The 6,364-nt window shown below is 38.5% G+C and overlaps 1 pseudogene; it reads left to right on the forward strand.

The window, feature by feature from the left end:
• The first annotated feature begins 5,579 nt into the window (after positions 1–5,579).
• Positions 5,580–6,028, forward strand: LOC114081453 (nuclear cap-binding protein subunit 2 pseudogene; annotated as a pseudogene).
• Positions 6,029–6,364: the final 336 nt, after the last annotated feature.

Raw genomic sequence — 6,364 nt, forward strand, 5'->3', positions numbered from 1 at the left:
GAGGAGGAGGAGGAGAAGGAGGAGGAGGAGGAGGAGGAGGAGGAGGAGGAGGAGGAGGAGGAGGAAAGAAAGAAAGAAAGAAAGAAAGAAAGAAAGAAAGAAAGAAAGAAAGAAAGAAAGAAGAAAAGAAAATTAGTTTAAGAGACCATATTAACAGTAAGATTATTCTGTGGAATAAAAAACTTCTATTTGAACTGGGACAAGATGACTGAATATAAGTTTTCACTATGCACCTGCTGATGCACAAAGAACCAAAGCAACAAGTCCATAGTTGCATATCAAGGTGACTGACAACAGGAGAACCCTGGAATTCAACAGTAGAGAAATAAAAACTTGTAAAATACAGAGACCTGGGACAGCAGTATAGCAAGAGAAATGAAACATCCCACAGTTTGCTGGCTCCACAGCTGGGGAGTGTCCCATTGAGGGGTAAAGGTGAAAGAGGGAGACCCAACAAACTCTGTCCATCCTAGCTATTGGCAAATTTTATGGCTCCCCACCCTTGCAGGCTTGCAGCCTAAAGAGATAAGAGGCCTGAGGTCTGCACTGTAGTCTGGTTTTGGAAAATGAATATACTTTGAAAAAAAAGGAAAGGAAATCACTTCATCTCCTGGTGAACATGCAGGATGCTGTATCCAAGAGCCATCTTGAGAAAGAAACTACTGTCTGAATTTAGACTGCTCTCTGGTCAGAATCTCCTGCATATTTCCATCTCCGGAGCCCTTCATACATTCCACTGCACTGGCTTACTGGGTGACTGTCATGAGCCAGACTTGGCTTGGTGGAGTGACTATGCCACAAACACACTAGCTGTGCCACATGATGGGGAACAGGTGTTGTGTTGTGGAGAGTGCTGTCCACAAGAACAGTGTGATTGGGAAGACTGCCCTCTGAGCCCAGAGATGTGGCCTGTCCCTTTTGGTTTTGCCTGGGAGCTGGGATTGTTGCCCACAGATTTCCTACTGCCCCTCTTCCAGTACTACACAGGGGCAAATGATACTAGCAGGGCAGTAGAACTCTTAAGTTTCTACTGCTCCTCTGCCCACAGAAATTGCTGGAGCAAATTCAGGGAACACCACAGAGGCCTGTCTGTAACCCTGTCCCTAAGATGCACAGCCTAATAAGGTCAGGAGAGAAACTTCCTGCCAGCTGTATTATGTTCTTGCTTTCTGCTGTGAGCACCTCAGCTGAGAGGAATTTTGCTTGGCTCCAGTTGAGAGCCACTCCTGCTGGATCCCTGACAGTCATGCTGGAAGAACAGGGTAAGGGACACCAGTCATCACTCCATCCTCAAGTGTGCACAGTGGGGTGGGGGTCAGGGAACCTGGGGTCCTGTTCCTGGACAGGCACGCCCCCAGAAGCTGCAGAGAGAAAAAACACAACATTTTCTGCTTCCACATCTATGCAGGTCCCCTGTCTCATTCACCCCCTCACCTTATACACACTACTGAGAAGTCTTGGTGTGGAAGTCACAGAGGAGTAGCTGTGATTCCTGGTCCTCGCCTCATCCCATGAATTACCTGGGCTGGCACCAGTGTATAATGAGAGGACTCCTCACCACAACTGGAACAGCCAGTGCCAGATCCCATTCCAGTAACAGAGCCATTATCAAGAGTGTCTGAGGAAACTCCCATCACCCAAAAGGAGCCACCACTCCTACTCTAGGAGTAACCACACAGGTGCACCCACTGCAAACTACACTATACCTCCCTACACTGATAGATTGTCCCCCCTCTTCCACAACCTGCAGCGACTGGTTTTCTCCAACTCCAGTATAGAATGCACTGTGCCCAGACTCACTAATACTGCCAAAGAAGCGACAGGTGGATTATACCCCCTCATTCAGCTGGAAATAAACTCAGCATTGCAGAACAGACTGACACCCCAAACTACATCTTCAGGAGAAAGCAGCTTATGCTGAAGGCCTTCCCATAAATGTCACCAGCTGTGTAAATCTCAACATAGGAACAGAATATGCGAAAAAGGTAATATGATAAATACTGAAGTTCATAACTCTAGTCATAATCAATTTCAAAGATAATGAAGTGTATTAAGAATTCAAGGGGCTGGGGTTGTAGCTCAGCGGGAGAGTGCGCATCTAGCATGCATGAGGCCGCGGGTCCGATCTTCAGCACCACATAAAAATAAATAAATAAAGTAAACGTTTTATTTTAAAAAAGAATTCAAAAGGATGTTTTTTAAAAAAGTTCAATGACTTTTTAAAGTTAAAGGAAATTAGGAAGACAATTCAAGATGTGAATGAGAAATTCAGCAAAGAGATTTTGAAAGGGAACCAATTGGAAATCTTGGAAATGAAGAGCTCAATAAATCAGATAAAAATTCAATTGAAAGCCTTAACAACAGATTAGATCAAGTGGAAGAAATAATGCTGGAACTTGAAAACAGGTCTTTTGAAATATCACATTCAGTTAGAAATATAAAAAAATAAGGAATTAAGACAGCATTCACGACTTCTGGGACACTGCTAAAAGATCAAACATATTGAAGATAAACCATTGATGGGCAAAAGGTGAACAAACCCTTAAGTAGATAATCTAGGAAAAAAAAGAAGATTCAAATAAATAAAATCAGAATTAAAAGAGAACATATCACAATTGATGCCAAAGAAATGTAAAGGACCAGAGTATTATTAACAATTATATGCCAACAAATTGGATAACTTAAAACAAATGGATAAAGTCCTGGAGACATACAGCCTGTACAGATTGAATCAATAAAGAAATAGTAATCAGTATGGAGAGTGAGTCAATAATAATACACTTCCCATACAAGAAAAGTCCAGGATCAAATGGCTTTACTGGAAAATTCTACCAATCATTTAAAGAATAACTAATGCCAATATTTTTTTCATGGTGCTAGGGATTGAACCCAAGGCCTTGTGCATGTGAGGCAAGCACTCTACCAACTGAGGTATAACCCCAGCCCAATATAAATTGATGGATTTTTTTTTGTGGTTGTGCTGGAGATTGAACCCAGGGCCTTATGCAAGTGAGGCAGGCATTCTACCAACTGAGCTGCATCCTTGGCTCCTTAATGTCAATTTTTAAAAAACGCTTTCAAAAAAAAATTGAAGAAGGGCTGGGGTAGCGCGCTCGCCTGGCATGCGTGCGGCCTAGGTTCGATCCTCAGCACCACATACAAATAAAGATGTTGTGTCCGCCGATAACCAAAAAATAAATATTAAAATTCATTCTCTCTCTCTCTCTTTCTCTCTCTCTCTCTTTAAAAAAAAATGAAGAAGCAGGAACACTTTAAAACTTATTCTATGGGGCCAGGATTACCCTTATACCAAAGCTAAACCAGGACACCAAAAGGGGGAAAAAAAGCCCTACAGGCCAATATTCATGATGAGCATAGACACAAAAACCTTCAACAAAATACCAGTAAACCAAATTCAACAATACATTAAAGAGTTCATACACCATGACCAAATGGGATTTATCCCTGGAAAGCAAGCATGTTTCAATATATGAAAAGTCACTCTGATATGTCCATATATGCAAAAAAGCATCTGATAAAATTCAACATTCTTTTATGATACACACTCTCAACAAACTAGTAAGAAAGGGAAATTGCGTCAACACAATAAAGATCATAAGTGAAAAGCCCACAGCTGATATCATATTCAATGGTAAAAACTAAAATTGTTTCCTCTAAGATAAGGAAGAAGGAAAGAATGTCCACTCTACTTCTATTCAATGTAGTACTGAAATAGACAAAAAAAAAAAACTTCTAAAAAGAGTAAATAAAATTATCTCTTTCTTCAAATGATATGATCTAATATATAGAAAACCCTAAGGACTGAACCAAAAATCTATAGGAACTAATAAAAGTTTCATACTACAAAATCAGCATATAAAAGTCAGTTTTTTGGGGGGTGGTACCACGAATTAAAATCAGGGGCACTCAACCACTGAACCACATCCCCAGCCCTACTTTGTATTTTATTTAGAGACAGGGTCTCACTGTGTTGCTTAGCTCCTCCCCATTGCTGAGGCTGATTTTGAACTTGTGATCCTCCTGCCTCAGCCTTCTGTGCCACTGGAATTATAGGCATGGGTCACCACACCCGGCAAAAGTCAGTTTCATATCCATATGCTGACAACGAATAATATGAAAAGGAAATAAAGAAAGCGATTCAATTTAATAACATCAAAAGGATAAAATCCTTAGGAATATTTTGACCAAGAGGGTGACAGTTCTGTGCACTGAGAACTGCAAAGACATTGATTAAAAAAACCTAAAGTACAAACAAATACAAGGAAAGACATCCTTTGATTTATTTGTTTTGGAATGGAAGATTTAATATTGTTAAAATGTCTATACTACCAAAACCAATCTACATATTCAATGCAATTTCCATCAAAATCCTAATGTTTTACAGAAAAATTAAACCTTCCAATTCACGTGACCATAAAAGACATTGAATAGTCAAAAGATTCTTGAGAAAGAAAAACAAACCCAGATTTATCATCCTTTTTTATTTCAAAATATATTACAAAACTATAATAATCAAAACAGTATGGTATTGTCATAAAGACAATAAGGCCAATGGAACATGGTAGAGAGCCTAGAAATATATTCACCCACATGCAGTCAATGGATCTTCAACCAGGGTGCCAAGAATACTCAATGTGGAAAAGATAGTTTCTTTAAGAAATAACATTGGGAAAACTAGGTATCCATATTCAAAAAATGAAATTGGGCCCTTATCTTACATCAAACACAACAATCAACTCAAAATGAATTAAATATTTAAATGTAAGACCTGAACTGTAAAATATCTAGAAGACCAGGGAAAATGCTTTACGATGTTGGTATTTAGCAATGATTTGTTGGATTATGACACATATGCACAAGCAACAAAAAATAAAAATAGATAACAAGATGACATATAACTGAAAACCTTCTTCACAGAGAAGAAAACACTCAACAAAGAGACAGCATTCAAAATGGAAGAAAAGATTTGCTAAAAATGTATCTGCTAAGATGTTAATGTATCAAATATATAAGGAACTGACACAAGAGAAAAAACCCCAAGAATGAAATTAAAAATAGACAAAGAATTCAACCAATATTTCTGCAAAGAAGACATGCAAAGTGCCAACAATTATATGTAAAATGTGCTCAGTATCCTTGGGAAAATTCAAATCAAAACCTCATTGAGATATCACTTTATACCTGTTAGGATGGCTATTATTAAAAAACAAGTTAACAAGTGTTGGCAAAGATATGGAGAAGTTGGAACCCTTCTACACTGTTGGTGGAATTTACATGGTGCAACTGCTACGGAAAACAGTATGGAGATTCCTCAAAAAAAATCTAAGAACTACCATATGATCTGTCAATCCCACTTATAGGTATGCATTCAAAAGAATTGAAACCAGGACCCTGAAAAGGTATTTATACTTTTATGGTCTTTGCAGAATTATTCACAATATCCAAGATTTGGCTATAACATAAATAGCTATTATCAGATAAATAGATAAAGAAAATATTGCCAAGCAATACTATTCAGTCTTACAAAATAAGGAATTCCTGGTTCACCTCTCTGCACTATGTTGGGTGGCCTCCTGAAGGTGCTGTGCAGACTCCTATGTTGAGCTGAGCCAGGACCAGGACCAGCACTTCTGGGGTGACAATGAAGAACAAGAACAATTACTAAATAAAAGCTAAACATTGAAAAATTTTCTTTTTACATAATTAAAGAACAAATTTATGAACCCTTCAGCAAAAGGGGTGACATAAAGAAAATCATGATAGTCAGGATAATATTAAAAAAACAGCATGAGGATTCTATTTTGTGCAATACTATTCAAGCACAGATGCAGAAAATGACATGCAATATGTAAATGGATGACTAAATCATTCACAATGACTAGGATACAGGCTTTAAGAAAATCAGGCAGTATAGACATGAGCATCTTGGGGGCCAATACAAGATGGGTATTAACAGGACCATGATGCTGACAGAGGAGACTATGGAAAACTGGCATAAAACCAGTGAGTAGTCAGAGCCCTGTTGTGAAAATTCACTCCTTATGTCTGTTGAATTTGTTGAAGAACATTAACCAAAGTCTGCAAACCAAGCCATTTTTACCAAACTTTGTTCAATGTCTCTTCTGAGCTGGAAGCCACTTTATGGTTTTCTTCTGGAAATTACTGAAGGACAGAATCCAAGAATGCCTTTAATTTTATTCTTAGAATCTTGGCCATGTGTCAGTTTACCAAAATGATAGCCAGGTCAAAAATTGTATTCCTCCACAACAACTTGATGTATAGTGTTGACTGAGCTGTTAGCCACAAATACCATCCTTCTTTCAGGAAGATTGGAAAGAATGTG

Source organism: Marmota flaviventris, chromosome X (assembly GCF_047511675.1).
Source record: "Marmota flaviventris isolate mMarFla1 chromosome X, mMarFla1.hap1, whole genome shotgun sequence".
NCBI classification, from domain to species: Eukaryota; Metazoa; Chordata; class Mammalia; order Rodentia; family Sciuridae; genus Marmota; species Marmota flaviventris.